General features: G+C 34.1%; 11 non-coding genes across 11 annotated transcripts; all 11 read right to left on the reverse strand.

Moving 5' to 3' along the window:
* Positions 1–1,352: 1,352 nt before the first annotated feature.
* TRNAA-AGC (transfer RNA alanine (anticodon AGC)) lies at positions 1,353–1,425 on the reverse strand. Its single transcript has one exon. It is a non-coding gene; the product is annotated as a tRNA-Ala (tRNA).
* Positions 1,426–2,792: 1,367 nt separating this feature from the next.
* On the reverse strand, positions 2,793–2,865 carry TRNAA-AGC (transfer RNA alanine (anticodon AGC)). The gene has a single exon. It is a non-coding gene; the product is annotated as a tRNA-Ala (tRNA).
* Positions 2,866–3,511: 646 nt separating this feature from the next.
* TRNAA-AGC (transfer RNA alanine (anticodon AGC)) lies at positions 3,512–3,584 on the reverse strand. The gene has a single exon. It is a non-coding gene; the product is annotated as a tRNA-Ala (tRNA).
* Positions 3,585–3,871: 287 nt separating this feature from the next.
* On the reverse strand, positions 3,872–3,944 carry TRNAA-AGC (transfer RNA alanine (anticodon AGC)). The gene has a single exon. It is a non-coding gene; the product is annotated as a tRNA-Ala (tRNA).
* A 290-nt stretch (positions 3,945–4,234) lies between these two features.
* Positions 4,235–4,307, reverse strand: TRNAA-AGC (transfer RNA alanine (anticodon AGC)). The gene has a single exon. It is a non-coding gene; the product is annotated as a tRNA-Ala (tRNA).
* Positions 4,308–4,953: 646 nt separating this feature from the next.
* Positions 4,954–5,026, reverse strand: TRNAA-AGC (transfer RNA alanine (anticodon AGC)). Its single transcript has one exon. It is a non-coding gene; the product is annotated as a tRNA-Ala (tRNA).
* Positions 5,027–6,753: 1,727 nt separating this feature from the next.
* Positions 6,754–6,826, reverse strand: TRNAA-AGC (transfer RNA alanine (anticodon AGC)). The gene has a single exon. It is a non-coding gene; the product is annotated as a tRNA-Ala (tRNA).
* Positions 6,827–7,112: 286 nt separating this feature from the next.
* Positions 7,113–7,185, reverse strand: TRNAA-AGC (transfer RNA alanine (anticodon AGC)). The gene has a single exon. It is a non-coding gene; the product is annotated as a tRNA-Ala (tRNA).
* Positions 7,186–8,911: 1,726 nt separating this feature from the next.
* TRNAA-AGC (transfer RNA alanine (anticodon AGC)) lies at positions 8,912–8,984 on the reverse strand. Its single transcript has one exon. It is a non-coding gene; the product is annotated as a tRNA-Ala (tRNA).
* Positions 8,985–9,630: 646 nt separating this feature from the next.
* On the reverse strand, positions 9,631–9,703 carry TRNAA-AGC (transfer RNA alanine (anticodon AGC)). Its single transcript has one exon. It is a non-coding gene; the product is annotated as a tRNA-Ala (tRNA).
* Positions 9,704–11,790: 2,087 nt separating this feature from the next.
* TRNAA-AGC (transfer RNA alanine (anticodon AGC)) lies at positions 11,791–11,863 on the reverse strand. The gene has a single exon. It is a non-coding gene; the product is annotated as a tRNA-Ala (tRNA).
* Positions 11,864–12,056: the final 193 nt, after the last annotated feature.

Here is a 12,056-nt window from a genome sequence, read left to right on the forward strand (position 1 = left end):
ACCTTTCAGAATAAAGGCACTGGAAGATCATATCATTATATATTGAAAGTTTTTATAAGCTTTCCTTCAAAATGTTCTCTTTTCATAGAAAACATAAAGTTTCTCTCCCATTTTTGAGTTTTGTAATGTCTTTAAAAATAGTTTAAACACTAATTCTCCATGCCAGCTGAGGTTTCTATGTCTGCAATCATAAAAAACAACCCATTTTTTTATGGAACTACTACGAATGCCTAATAAAAGCACTTGAATTGCAAAATGACAAAACAAAAATATATGGAGATTGCGAGCATCGATCTCGCTACCTCTCGCATGCTAAGCGAGTGCTCTACCATTTGAGCTAATTCCCCATGAACACATGTGACATTTCAGAATAAAGGCACTGGAAGATCATATCATTATATATTGAAAGTTTTTATAAGCTTTCCTTCAAAATATTCTCTTTTCATAGAAAACATAAAGTTTCTCTCCCATTTTTGAGTTTTGTAATGTCTTTAAAAATAGTTTAAACACTAATTCTCCATGCCAGCTGAGGTTTCTATGTCTGCAATCATAAAAAACAACCTATTTTTTTATGGAACTACTACGAATGCCTAATAAAAGCACTTGAATTGCAAAATGACAAAACAAAAATATATGGAGAATGCAAGCATCGATCTCGCTACCTCTCGCATGCTAAGCGAGCGCTCTACCACTTGAGCTAATTCCCCATGAGCACACATGACATTTCACAATAAAGGCACTGGAAGATCATATCATTATATATTGAAAGTTTTTATAAGCTTTCCTTCAAAATATTCTCTTTTCATACAAAACATAAAGTTTCTCTCCCATTTTTGAGTTTTGTAATGTCTTTAAAAATAGTTTAAACACTAATTCTCCATGCCAGCTGAGGTTTCTATGTCTGCAATCATAAAAAACAACCCATTTTTTTATGGAACTACTACGAATGCCTAATAAAAGCACTTGAATTGCAAAATGACAAAACAAAAACATATGGAGAATGCGAGCATCGATCTCGCTACCTCTCGCATGCTAAGCGAGCGCTCTACCTTTTGAGCTAATTCCCCATGAGCACATGTGACTTTTCAGAATAAAGGCACTGGAAGATCATGTCATTATATATTGAAAGTTTTTATAAGCTTTCCTTCAAAATATTCTCTTTTCATAGAAAACATAAAGTTTCTCTCCCATTTTTGAGTTTTGTAATGTCTTTATAAATATTTAAACACTAATTCTCCATGCCAGCTGAGGTTTCTCTGTCTGCAATCATAAAAAACAACCCATTTTTTATGGAACTACTACGAATGCCTAATAAAAGCACTTGAATTGCAAAATGACAAAACAAAAACATATGGAGAATGCGAGCATCGATCTCGCTACCTCTCGCATGCTAAGCGAGCGCTCTACCATTTGAGCTAATTCCCCATGAGCACATGCGACTTTTCAGAATAAAGGCACTGGAAGATCATATCATTATATATTGAAAGTTTTTATAAGCTTTCCTTCAAAATGTTCTCTTTTCAAAGAAAACATAAAGTTTCTCTCCCATTTTTGAGTTTTGTAATGTCTTTAAAAATAGTTTAAACACTAATTCTCCATGCCAGCTGAGGTTTCTATGTCTGCAATCATAAAAAACAAGCCATTTTTTTTATGGAACTACTACGAATGCCTAATAAAAGCACTTGAATTGCAAAATGACAAAACAAAAACATATGGAGAATGCGAGCATCGATCTCGCTACCTCTCGCATGCTAAGTGAGCGCTCTACCATTTGAGCTAATTCCCCATGAGCACATGTGACTTTTCATAATAAAGGCACTGGAAGATCATGTCATTATATATTGAAAGTTTTTATAAGCTTTCCTTCAAAATATTCTCTTTTCATAGAAAACATAAAGTTTCTCTCCCATTTTTGAGTTTTGTAATGTCTTTATAAATATTTAAACACTAATTCTCCATGCCAGCTGAGGTTTCTGTGTCTGCAATCATAAAAAACAACCCATTTTTTTATGGAACTACTTCGAATGCCTAATAAAAGCACTTGAATTGCAAAATGACAAAACAAAAACATATGGAGAATGCGAGCATCGATCTCGCTACCTCTCGCATGCTAAGCGAGCGCGCTACCATTTGAGCTAATTCCCCATGAGCACATGTGACTTTTCAGAATAAAGGCACTGGAAGATCATATCATTATATATTGAAAGTTTTTATAAGCTTTCCTTCAAAATGTTCTCTTTTAAAAGAAAACATAAAGTTTCTCTCCCATTTTTGAGTTTTGTAATGTCTTTATAAATATTTAAACACTAATTCTCCATGCCAGCTGAGGTTTCTGTGTCTGCAATCATAAAAAACAACCCATTTTTTTATGGAACTACTACGAATGCCTAATAAAAGCACTTGAATTGCAAAATGACAAAACAAAAACATATGGAGAATGCGAGCATCGATCTCGCTACCTCTCGCATGCTAAGCGAGCGCTCTACTATTTGAGCTAATTCCCCATGAGCACATGTGACTTTTCAGAATAAAGGCACTGGAAGATCATATCATTATATATTGAAAGTTTTTATAAGCTTTCCTTTAAAATATTCTCTTTTCATAGAAAACATAAAGTTTCTCTCCCATTTTTGAGTTTTGTAATGTCTTTAAAAATAGTTTAAACACTAATTCTCCATGCCAGCTGAGGTTTCTATGTCTGCAATCATAAAAAACAACCCATTTCTTTTATGGAACTACTACGAATGCCTAATAAAAGCACTTGAATTGCAAAATGACAAAACAAAAACATATGGAGAATGCGAGCATCGATCTCGCTACCTCTCGCATGCTAAGCGAGCGCTCTACCATTTGAGCTAATTCCCCATGAGCACATGTGACTTTTCAGAATAAAGGCACTGGAAGATCATGTCATTATATATTGAAAGTTTTTATAAGCTTTCCTTCAAAATATTCTCTTTTCATAGAAAACATAAAGTTTCTCTCCCATTTTTGAGTTTTGTAATGTCTTTATAAATATTTAAACACTAATTCTCCATGCCAGCTGAGGTTTCTGTGTCTGCAATCATAAAAAACAACCCATTTATTTATGGAACTACTACGAATGCCTAATAAAAGCACTTGAATTGCAAAATGACAAAACAAAAACATATGGAGAATGCGAGCATCGATCTCGCTACCTCTCGCATGCTAAGCGAGCGCTCTACTATTTGAGTTAATTCCCCATGAGCACATGTGACTTTTCAGAATAAAGGCACTGGAAGATCATATCATTATATATTGAAAGTTTTTATAAGCTTTCCTTTAAAATATTCTCTTTTCATAGAAAACATAAAGTTTCTCTCCCATTTTTGAGTTTTGTAATGTCTTTAAAAATAGTTTAAACACTAATTCTCCATGCCAGCTGAGGTTTCTATGTCTGCAATCATAAAAAACAACCCATTTTTTTATGGAACTACTACGAATGCCTAATAAAAGCACTTGAATTGCAAAATGACAAAACAAAAACATATGGAGAATGCGAGCATCGATCTCGCTACCTCTCGCATGCTAAGCGAGCGCTCTACCATTTGAGCTAATTCCCCATGAGCACAAGTGACCTTTCAGAATAAAGGCACTGGAAGATCATATCATTATATATTGAAAGTTTTTATAAGCTTTCCTTCAAAATGTTCTCTTTTCATAGAAAACATAAAGTTTCTCTCCCATTTTTGAGTTTTGTAATGTCTTTAAAAATAGTTTAAACACTAATTCTCCATGCCAGCTGAGGTTTCTATGTCTGCAATCATAAAAAACAACCCATTTTTTTATGGAACTACTACGAATGCCTAATAAAAGCACTTGAATTGCAAAATGACAAAACAAAAATATATGGAGAATGCGAGCATCGATCTCGCTACCTCTCGCATGCTAAGCGAGCGCTCTACCATTTGAGCTAATTCCCCATGAACACATGTGACATTTCAGAATAAAGGCACTGGAAGATCATATCATTATATATTGAAAGTTTTTATAAGCTTTCCTTCAAAATATTCTCTTTTCATAGAAAACATAAAGTTTCTCTCCCATTTTTGAGTTTTGTAATGTCTTTAAAAATAGTTTAAACACTAATTCTCCATGCCAGCTGAGGTTTCTATGTCTGCAATCATAAAAAACAACCCATTTTTTTTTTATGGAACTACTACGAATGCCTAATAAAAGCACTTGAATTGCAAAATGACAAAACAAAAACATATGGAGAATGCGAGCATCGATCTCGCTACCTCTCGCATGCTAAGCGAGCGCTCTACCATTTGAGCTAATTCCCCATGAGCACATGTGACTTTTCAGAATAAAGGCACTGGAAGATCATGTCATTATATATTGAAAGTTTTTATAAGCTTTCCTTCAAAATATTCTCTTTTCATAGAAAACATAAAGTTTCTCTCCCATTTTTGAGTTTTGTAATGTCTTTATAAATATTTAAACACTAATTCTCCATGCCAGCTGAGGTTTCTGTGTCTGCAATCATAAAAAACAACCCATTTATTTATGGAACTACTACGAATGCCTAATAAAAGCACTTGAATTGCAAAATGACAAAACAAAAACATATGGAGAATGCGAGCATCGATCTCGCTACCTCTCGCATGCTAAGCGAGCGCTCTACTATTTGAGCTAATTCCCCATGAGCACATGTTACTTTTCAGAATAAAGGCACTGGAAGATCATATCATTATATATTGAAAGTTTTTATAAGCTTTCCTTTAAAATATTCTCTTTTCATAGAAAACATAAAGTTTCTCTCCCATTTTTGAGTTTTGTAATGTCTTTAAAAATAGTTTAAACACTAATTCTCCATGCCAGCTGAGGTTTCTATGTCTGCAATCATAAAAAACAACCCATTTTTTTATGGAACTACTACGAATGCCTAATAAAAGCACTTGAATTGCAAAATGACAAAACAAAAACATATGGAGAATGCGAGCATCGATCTCGCTACCTCTCGCATGCTAAGCGAGCGCTCTACCATTTGAGCTAATTCCCCATGAGCACAAGTGACCTTTCAGAATAAAGGCACTGGAAGATCATATCATTATATATTGAAAGTTTTTATAAGCTTTCCTTCAAAATGTTCTCTTTTCATAGAAAACATAAAGTTTCTCTCCCATTTTTGAGTTTTGTAATGTCTTTAAAAATAGTTTAAACACTAATTCTCCATGCCAGCTGAGGTTTCTATGTCTGCAATCATAAAAAACAACCCATTTTTTTTATGGAACTACTACGAATGCCTAATAAAAGCACTTGAATTGTAAAATGACAAAACAAAAATATATGGAGAATGCGAGCATCGATCTCGCTACCTCTCGCATGCTAAGCAAGCGCTCTACCATTTGAGCTAATTCCCCATGAGCACATGTGACTTTTCAGAATAAAGGCACTGGAAGATCATGTCATTATATATTGAAAGTTTTTATAAGCTTTCCTTCAAAATATTCTCTTTTCATAGAAAACATAAAGTTTCTCTCCCATTTTTGAGTTTTGTAATGTCTTTATAAATATTTAAACACTAATTCTCCATGCCAGCTGAGGTTTCTGTGTCTGCAATCATAAAAAACAACCCATTTTTTTATGGAACTACTACGAATGCCTAATAAAAGCACTTGAATTGCAAAATGACAAAACAAAAACATATGGAGAATGCAAGCATCGATCTCGCTACCTCTCGCATGCTAAGCAAGCGCGCTACCATTTGAGCTAATTCCCCATGAGCACATGTGACTTTTCAGAATAAAGGCACTGTAAGATCATATCATTATATATTGAAAGTTTTTATAAGCTTTCCTTCAAAATGTTCTCTTTTCAAAGAAAACATAAAGTTTCTCTCCCATTTTTGAGTTTTGTAATGTCTTTAAAAATAGTTTAAACACTAATTCTCCATGCCAGCTGTGGTTTCTATGTCTGCAATCATAAAAAACAACCCATTTTTTTTATGGAACTACTACGAATGCCTAATAAAAGCACTTGAATTGCAAAATGACAAAACAAAAACATATGGAGAATGCGAGCATCGATCTCGCTACCACTCGCATGCTAAGCGAGCGCGCTACCATTTGAGCTAATTCCCCATGGGCACAAGTGACTTTTCAGAATAAAGGCACTGGAAGATCATGTCATTATATATTGAAAGTTTTTATAAGCTTTCCTTCAAAATATTCTCTTTTCATAGAAAACATAAAGTTTCTCTCCCATTTTTGAGTTTTGTAATGTCTTTATAAATATTTAAACACTAATTCTCCATGCCAGCTGAGGTTTCTGTGTCTGCAATCATAAAAAACAACCCATTTTTTTATGGAACTACTACGAATGCCTAATAAAAGCACTTGAATTGCAAAATGACAAAACAAAAACATATGGAGAATGCGAGCATCGATCTCGCTACCTCTCGCATGCTAAGCGAGCGCTCTACTATTTGAGCTTATTCCCCATGAGCACATGTGACTTTTCAGAATAAAGGCACTGGAAGATCATATCATTATATATTGAAAGTTTTTATAAGCTTTCCTTTAAAATATTCTCTTTTCATAGAAAACATAAAGTTTCTCTCCCATTTTTGAGTTTTGTAATGTCTTTAAAAATAGTTTAAACACTAATTCTCCATGCCAGCTGAGGTTTCTATGTCTGCAATCATAAAAAACAACCCATTTTTCTATGGAACTACTACGAATGCCTAATAAAAGCACTTGAATTGCAAAATGACAAAACAAAAACATATGGAGAATGCGAGCATCGATCTCGCTACCTCTCGCATGCTAAGCGAGCGCTCTACCATTTGAGCTAATTCCCCATGAGCACATGTGACCTATCAGAATAAAGGCACTGGAAGATCATATCATTATATATTGAAAGTTTTTATAAGCTTTCCTTCAAAATGTTCTCTTTTCATAGAAAACAAAGTTTCTCTCCCATTTTTGAGTTTTGTAATGTCTTTAAAAATAGTTTAAACACTAATTCTCCATGCCAGCTGAGGTTTCTATGTCTGCAATCATAAAAAACAAGCCATTTTTTTTATGGAACTACTACGAATGCCTAATAAAAGCACTTGAATTGCAAAATGACAAAACAAAAACATATGGAGAATGCGAGCATCGATCTCGCTACCTCTCGCATGCTAAGCGAGCGCTCTACCATTTGAGCTAATTCCCCATGAGCACATGTGACTTTTCAGAATAAAGGCACTGGAAGATCATATCATTATACATTGAAAGTTTTTATAAGCTTTCCTTCAAAATATTCTCTTTTTATAGAAAACATAAAGTTTCTCTCCCATTTTTGAGTTTTGTAATGTCTTTATAAATAGTTTAAATACTAATTCTCCATGCCAGCTGAGGTTTCTATGTCTGCAATCATAAAAAACAACCCTTTTTTTATGGAACTACTACAAATGCCTAATAAAAGCACTTGATTTGCAAAATGACAAAACAAAAACATATGGAGAATGCGAGCATCGATCTCGCTACCTCTCGCATGCTAAGCGAGCGCTCTACCATTTGAGTTAATTCCCCATGAGCACATGTGACTTTTCAGAATAAAGGCACTGGAAGATCAAGTCATTATATATTGAAAGTTTTTAAAAGCTTTCCTTCAAAATATTCTCTTTATATAGAAAACATAAAGTTTCTCTCCCATTTTTGAGTTTAGTAATGTCTTTATAAATATTTAAACACTAATTCTCCATGCCAGCTGAGGTTTCTGTGTCTGCAATCATAAAAAACAACCCATTTTTCTATGGAACTACTACGAATGCCTATTAAAAGCACTTGAATTGCAAAATGACAAAACAAAAACATATGGAGTATGCGAGCATCAATCTCCCTACCTCTCGCATGCTAAGCGAGTGCTCTACCATTTGAGCTAATTCCCCATGAGCACATGTGACTTTTCAGAATAAAGGCACTGGAAGATCATATCATTATACATTGAAAGTTTTTATAAGCTTTCCTTCAAAATATTCTCTTTTCATAGAAAACATAAAGTTTCTCTCCCATTTTTGAGTTTTGTAATGTCTTTAAAAATAGTTTAAACACTAATTCTCCATGCCAGCCGAGGTTTCTATGTCTGCAATCATAAAAAACAACCCATTTTTTTATGGAACTACTACGAATGCCTAATAAAAGCACTTGAATTGCAAAATGACAAAACAAAAACATATGGAGAATGCGAGCATCGATCTCGCTACCTCTCGCATGCTAAGCGAGCGCTCTACCATTTGAGTTAATTCCCCATGAGCACATGTGATCTTTCAGAATAAAGGCACTGGAAGATCATATCATTATATATTGAAAGTTTTTATAAGCTTTCCTTCAAAATGTTCTCTTTTCAAAGAAAACACAAAGTTTCTCTCCCATTTTTGAGTTTTGTAATGTCTTTAAAAATAGTTTAAACACTAATTCTCCATGCCAGCTGAGGTTTCTATGTCTGCAATCATAAAAAACAACCTATTTTTTTATGGAACTACTACGAATGCCTAATAAAAGCACTTGAATTGCAAAATGACAAAACAAAAACATATGGAGAAAGCGAGCATCGATCTCGCTACCTCTCGCATGGTAAGCGAGCGCTCTACCATTTGAGCTAATTCCCCATGAGCACATGTGACTTTTCAGAATAAAGGCACTAGAAGATCATATCATTATATATTGAAAGTTTTTATAAGCTTTCCTTTAAAATATTCTCTTTTCATAGAAAACATAAAGTTTCTCTCCCATTTTTGAGTTTTGTAATGTCTTTAAAAATAGTTTAAACACTAATTCTCCATGCCAGCTGAGGTTTCTATGTCTGCAATCATAAAAAACAACCCATTTTTTTTATGGAACTACTACGAATGCCTAATAAAAGCACTTGAATTGCAAAATGACAAATAAAAAACATATGGAGAATGCGAGCATCGATCTCGCTACCTCTCGCATGCTAAGCGAGCGCTCTACCATTTGAGCTAATTCCCCATGAGCACATGTGACTTTTCAGAATAAAGGCACTGGAAGATCATGTCATTATATATTGAAAGTTTTTATAAGCTTTCCTTCAAAATATTCTCTTTTCATAGAAAACATAAAGTTTCTCTCCCATTTTTGAGTTTTGTAATGTCTTTATAAATATTTAAACACTAATTCTCCATGCCAGCTGAGGTTTCTGTGTCTGCAATCATAAAAAACAACCCATTTATTTATGGAACTACTACGAATGCCTAATAAAAGCACTTGAATTGCAAAATGACAAAACAAAAACATATGGAGAATGCGAGCATCGATCTCGCTACCTCTCGCATGCTAAGCGAGCGCTCTACTATTTGAGCTAATTCCCCATGAGCACATGTGACTTTTCAGAATAAAGGCACTGGAAGATCATATCATTATATATTGAAAGTTTTTATAAGCTTTCCTTTAAAATATTCTCTTTTCATAGAAAACATAAAGTTTCTCTCCCATTTTTGAGTTTTGTAATGTCTTTAAAAATAGTTTAAACACTAATTCTCCATGCCAGCTGAGGTTTCTATGTCTGCAATCATAAAAAACAACCCATTTTTTTATGGAACTACTACGAATGCCTAATAAAAGCACTTGAATTGCAAAATGACAAAACAAAAACATATGGAGAATGCGAGCATCGATCTCGCTACCTCTCGCATGCTAAGCGAGCGCTCTACCATTTGAGCTAATTCCCCATGAGCACAAGTGACCTTTCAGAATAAAGGCACTGGAAGATCATATCATTATATATTGAAAGTTTTTATAAGCTTTCCTTCAAAATGTTCTCTTTTCATAGAAAACATAAAGTTTCTCTCCCATTTTTGAGTTTTGTAATGTCTTTAAAAATAGTTTAAACACTAATTCTCCATGCCAGCTGAGGTTTCTATGTCTGCAATCATAAAAAACAACCCATTTTTTTATGGAACTAATACGAATGCCTAATAAAAGCACTTGAATTGTAAAATGACAAAACAAAAATATATGGAGAATGCGAGCATCGATTTCGCTACCTCTCGCATGCTAAGCGAGCGCTCTACCATTTGAGCTAATTCCCCATGAGCACATGTGACTTTTCAGAATAAAGGCACTGGAAGATCATGTCGTTATATATTGAAAGTTTTTATAAGCTTTCCTTCAAAATATTCTCTTTTCATAGAAAACATAAAGTTTCTCTCCCATTTTTGAGTTTTGTAATGTCTTTATAAATATTTAAACACTAATTCTCCATGCCAGCTGAGGTTTCTGTGTCTGCAATCATAAAAAACAACCCATTTTTTTATGGAACTACTACGAATGCCTAATAAAAGCACTTGAATTGCAAAATGACAAAACAAAAACATATGGAGAATGCGAGCATCGATCTCGCTACCTCTCGCATGCTAAGCGAGCGCGCTACCATTTGAGCTAATTCCCCATGAGCACATGTGACTTTTCAGAATAAAGGCACTGTAAGATCATATCATTATATATTGAAAGTTTTTATAAGCTTTCCTTCAAAATGTTCTCTTTTCAAAGAAAACATAAAGTTTCTCTCCCATTTTTGAGTTTTGTAATGTCTTTAAAAATAGTTTAAACACTAATTCTCCATGCCAGCTGCGGTTTCTATGTCTGCAATCATAAAAAACAACCCATTTTTTTTATGGAACTACTACGAATGCCTAATAAAAGCACTTGAATTGCAAAATGACAAAACAAAAACATATGGAGAATGCGAGCATCGATCTCGCTACCACTCGCATGCTAAGCGAGCGCGCTACCATTTGAGCTAATTCCCCATGGGCACAAGTGACTTTTCAGAATAAAGGCACTGGAAGATCATGTCATTATATATTGAAAGTTTTTATAAGCTTTCCTTCAAAATATTCTCTTTTCATAGAAAACATAAAGTTTCTCTCCCATTTTTGAGTTTTGTAATGTCTTTATAAATATTTAAACACTAATTCTCCATGCCAGCTGAGGTTTCTGTGTCTGCAATCATAAAAAACAACCCATTTTTTTATGGAACTACTACGAATGCCTAATAAAAGCACTTGAATTGCAAAATGACAAAACAAAAACATATGGAGAATGCGAGCATCGATCTCGCTACCTCTCGCATGCTAAGCGAGCGCTCTACTATTTGAGCTTATTCCCCATGAGCACATGTGACTTTTCAGAATAAAGGCACTGGAAGATCATATCATTATATATTGAAAGTTTTTATAAGCTTTCCTTTAAAATATTCTCTTTTCATAGAAAACATAAAGTTTCTCTCCCATTTTTGAGTTTTGTAATGTCTTTAAAAATAGTTTAAACACTAATTCTCCATGCCAGCTGAGGTTTCTATGTCTGCAATCATAAAAAACAACCCATTTTTCTATGGAACTACTACGAATGCCTAATAAAAGCACTTGAATTGCAAAATGACAAAACAAAAACATATGGAGAAAGCGAGCATCGATCTCGCTACCTCTCGCATGCTAAGCGAGCGCTCTACCATTTGAGCTAATTCCCCATGAGCACATGTGACCTATCAGAATAAAGGCACTGGAAGATCATATCATTATATATTGAAAGTTTTTATAAGCTTTCCTTCAAAATGTTCTCTTTTCAAAGAAAACATAAAGTTTCTCTCCCATTTTTGAGTTTTGTAATGTCTTTAAAAATAGTTTAAACACTAATTCTCCATGCCAGCTGAGGTTTCTATGTCTGCAATCATAAAAAACAACCCATTTTTTTTATGGAACTACTACGAATGCCTAATAAAAGCACTTGAATTGCAAAATGACAAAACAAAAACATATGGAGAATGCGAGCATCGATCTCGCTACCTCTCGCATGCTAAGCGAGCGCTCTACCATTTGAGCTAATTCCCCATGAGCACATGTGACTTTTCAGAATAAAGGCACTGGAAGATCATATCATTATACATTGAAAGTTTTTATAAGCTTTCCTTCAAAATATTCTCTTTTTATAGAAAACATAAAGTTTCTCTCCCATTTTTGAGTTTTGTAATGTCTTTATAAATAGTTTAAATACTAATTCTCCATGCCAGCTGAGGTTTCTATG

Source organism: Pseudophryne corroboree, chromosome 4, assembly GCF_028390025.1.
Source record: "Pseudophryne corroboree isolate aPseCor3 chromosome 4, aPseCor3.hap2, whole genome shotgun sequence".
Classification (NCBI taxonomy): domain Eukaryota; kingdom Metazoa; phylum Chordata; class Amphibia; order Anura; family Myobatrachidae; genus Pseudophryne; species Pseudophryne corroboree.